The 4,419-nt window shown below is 42.4% G+C and overlaps 1 pseudogene; it reads right to left on the minus strand.

The window, feature by feature from the left end:
* Window positions 1-2,730: 2,730 nt before the first annotated feature.
* Window positions 2,731-3,378, minus strand: LOC122452956 (annotated as a pseudogene).
* Window positions 3,379-4,419: the final 1,041 nt, after the last annotated feature.

Genomic DNA, 4,419 nt, shown 5'->3' on the forward strand with positions numbered 1-4,419 from the left:
CCTAACCACTGGACTGCCAGGGAATTCCATCTTTTGACAATCATTTCCTGAAAAGTGTTAGGACTCTTCTGTAGTATAAATAGACAAATAATATTCCATGATACGTTTATGTAGACAAAATAAGTATTTATGTCTTCATAATGAAAAAGGCAATGTTTTCCAAGGCAAAGCATTCAATATCATGGTCATCCAAGTCTATACCCCGACAAGTAATGCTGAAGAAGCTGAAGTTGAATGGTTCTATGAAGACCTACAAGTTCATCTAGAACTAACACACAAAAAAGATGTTCTTTTCATTATAGAGAACTGGAATGCAAAAGTAGGAAGTCAAGAAACACCTGGAGTAACAGGCAAATTTGGCCTTGGAGTACAGAATGAAGCAGGGCAAAGGCTAATAGAGTTCTGCGAAAAGAACGCACTGGCCATCGCAAACACACTCTTCCAACAACACAAGAGAAGTCTCTACATATGGACATCACCAGATGGTCAACACCGAAATCAGATTGATTATATTCTTTGCAACCAAAGATGGAGAAGCTTTTAAACAGTCAACAAAAACAAGACTGGGAGCTGACTGTGGCTCAGATGATGAACTCCTTATTGCCAAATACAGACTTAAATTGAACAAAGTGGGGAAAGCCACTAGACCAATCAGGTATGACCTAAATCAAATCCCTTATGACCATACAGTGGAAGTGAGAAATAGATTTAAGGGACTAGATCTGATAGAGAGCCTGATGAACTACGGACGGATGTTCGTGACATTGTACAGGAGACAGGAATCAAGAACATCCCCAAGCAAAAGAAATGCAAAAAAGCAAAATGGCTGTCTGAGGAGGCCTTACAAATAGCTGTGAAAAGAAGAGAAGTGAAAAGCAAAGAAGAAAAGGAAAGACATACTCATTTGAATGCAGAGTTCCAAAGAATAGCAAGGAGAGATAAGAAGCCTTCCTCAATGATCAGTGCAAAGAAAGAGAGGAAAACAATAGACCAGGAAAGACTAGAGATCTCTTCAAGAAAATTAGAGCTACCAAGGGAACATTTTATGCAAAGATGGGCTCAATAAGGGACTGAAATGGTATGGACCTAACAGAAGCAGAAGATATTAAGAAGGGGTGGCAAGAGTACACAGAAGAACTGTACAAAAAATATCTTCATGACCCAGAGAATCATGGTGGTGTGATCACTCACACTCAGCTAGAGCCACACATCCTGGAATGTGAAGTCAAGTGGGCCTTAGGAAGCATCACTACAAAGCTAGTGGAGGTGATGGAATTCCAGTTGAGCTATTTCAAATCCTGAAAGATGATGCTGTGAAAGTGCTGCACTCAATATGTCAGCAAATTTGGAAAACTCAGCAGTGGCCACAGGACTGGAAAAGTTCAGTTTTCATTCCAATCCCAAAGAAAGGCAATGCCAAAAAATGCTCAAACTACCGCACAATTGCACTCATCTCACATGCTTGTAAATGATGCTCAAAAATCTCCAAGCCAGGCTTCAGCAATATGTGAACCATGAACTTCCAGATGTTCAAACTGGTTTTTGAAAAGGCACAGGAACCAGATATCAAATTGCCAACATCCGCTGGACCATCGAAAAAGCAACAGTGTTCCAGAAAAACACCTATTTCTGCTTTATTGACTATGCCAAAGCCTTTGACTGTGTGCAGCACAATAAACTGTGGAAAATTCTTCAAGAGATGGGCATACCAGACAACCTGACCTGCCTCTTCAGAAACCTGTATGCAGGTCAGGAAGCAACAGTTAGAATTGGACATGGAAGAACAGATTGGTTCCAAACAGGGAAAGGAGTACATCGAGGCTGTATATTTTCACCCTGCTTATTTAACTTATATGCAGAGTACATCATGAGAAATGCTGGGCTGGAGGAAGCACAAGCTGGAATCAAGATTGCTGGGAGAAATATCAATAACCTCAGATATGCAGATGGCACCAGCCTTATGGCAGAAAGTGAAGAGGAACTAAAGAACCTCTTGATGAATGGATGCTTTTCAACTATGGTGTTGGAGAAGACTCTTGAGAGTCCTTTGGACTGAAAGGAGGTCCAAGCAGTCCATCCTAAAGGAGATCAGTCCTGGGTGTTCATTAGAAGGACTGAGGCTGAAACTGAAACTGCAATACTTTGGCCACCTGATGCGAAGAGCTGACACATTTCCAAAGACCCTGATGCTGGGAAAGATTGAGGGCAGGAGGAGAAGGGTGCGACAGAGGATGAGATGGTTGGATGGCATCACCAACTCAATGGACATGGATTTCGGTGGACTCCGGGAGTTGGTGATGGACTGAGAGGCCTGGCGTGCTGCAGTTCATGGGTTCACAAGAGTTGCACATGACTAAGTGACTGAATCGAACTGAACTGAATGAAATAACAAATTTACTTTCATAAGAATTTAATAAGTAAAACAAATTACAGGATTAAGTAAATGAACATATTTTTTAAACTTTATTACAATGCAGACAAACTTTTTATATGAAAATATAAATATGATGAGATAAAAGAAAATAAATACATAAATAAACATAAATAACATCAGAGCAGTCATCCATTATGCACTGAACCCTGTGCAGTTGAATACTTTTTATATCTACTTGCTTATTGCTACAGAGAAAGTACTGCTGATTGAATTCAGGAAACATTGTGGCTAAAGCAGAAATCTGAGTCTTCTGAAATGAACACAGGTGAGTATACGAGGGTTATGTGGCATCTTAGTCAGTGAGAGTCATGTGAAGGTGAGTTCTGGTCTCCATCCATCATTCTTAACCTTTCTTGCAAGCTGGTTGATGAAGAGAAGGATCTCATGATTTCCAGTCTGATGATCTCCAAGGCGCAGTCGCTGTATTCCTTCTCTTGCAGGTAGACATGGATGCCCTGGAAGTACCTCTTCACGGCCAGTGTGGGGCCCGTCCTTCCCAGGGCAGAGTGTTCCTCTCCCATCACCTGCCCCAGGCAGGCATCCAGGTCGTCCAGCTGCTGATGGAGTCCAGTGCGGAGCTGCTCCAGGAGGGTGGTGTCCCAGGCAGCAGAGGAGCGCTCTGTGTGGAAGAGGGTGAAGCTCTGCTGGAGCATCTTGTGGAGCACAGAGATGGCCTGGGCCACCTAGAGTTGGCTGCCCTCCACCATCTCCTGGGGAAAAGCAAAGTCCATTCTGTCCTGCAGACAGAAGCAAGGGGAGAGCCTCCTCATTTGGCCCAGGAGCCTCAGGGTCTTTCTGCCAGCCAGCATGTGGTTCTGAGACAGGTCACAGCCCAGGGATCCTCCCGGGCCGTAGCTGACCAGCACCAGGGCCATCAGTGGAGAGTGCACGAATGCCATGGGAAAGATGAAGCTGCTGCTGGGCTGGCGGAGACGGCGTCTGGTGGAATCTTGAGGTAGGTTCTCTGATGTCATGCTTTCTACGCAAGGCCATTAAATAGGGAACATGGTAATTTTCATTTTCTATTTCTTTCTATATAGTTTTACTTCCTTCTTTGATTTTCATTTATATATTCACAATATGTTAAAAGAAAATGTCATCAATTTAAAGTATTAATTTTACCTATTTCCCAATAACTTCAAATGGATCCATCCAATTGGATATTTGTTAATCAAATTAGAAAGATTTTATTATTCAACACTTTTACTTAAACTGTTCAGCACTTTTCTCCTCAGAGTTTCTGAGCTGGAGGAAGGAGATTTAGTGATGGTATTGGCTCTCACTGGAAGCTTATGTCACTGAATCTAGTAAGTTTCAGTCATTCATTCAGGCAGTTGATTCCACTGCACTTCTTGTTCCTCTGTCTCTTTCTCCCTCTGAGAACAAAGGACGGTGAGAACCAGGCTACTCCTTCAGGGAGAAATCACCTTCTTTCCTTCACTTGACTATAATTTTTCACTTAGTTTCTCCATTCATTTAGTGACTTGTTGGCCAGGATTTGTCTTGCTGCTCCTGCTCCAGATCTAATTCATGTTGAGGTAAGAACAATAAAGCGAAGTAGAGAAGGCAGAGGGGCTGTATCTCTATCATATTTAATACTTTAGGTTTTTGTTGTTGTTGTTGTTTCCCTTTGCCATGTTCCTAGAAAGTAAAATTCCAGTTTTTTTTGTGGGCAAAAAAGAAAACTAATCTAAGTCTGGTTGTTTGAACATGAACGAAGGGAAGTGGTTTTCCCTGGCACAATGATGTATTCTGAATTAACAAACTTCAGTTCAGCACAGCTGGGGATGAGGCTGTGGCAGAGGGGAAGCATGAGGCCAGTGTGAACAGCAGAAAAGCTGGGACATTGCTGCTTCTGACAGAAGCTCAACAAAGGTTAAGTCCCGGTCAAGTGACTGTCCTTTGCTTTGCAAGATCAGCTACCTCATTTTTCTTTCAATTAATGCACGTAGGATTCATTTCAGGAGAGAAGGAACAAGTCCAAC

Source organism: Cervus canadensis, chromosome 14 (assembly GCF_019320065.1).
Source record: "Cervus canadensis isolate Bull #8, Minnesota chromosome 14, ASM1932006v1, whole genome shotgun sequence".
NCBI lineage: Eukaryota > Metazoa > Chordata > Mammalia > Artiodactyla > Cervidae > Cervus > Cervus canadensis.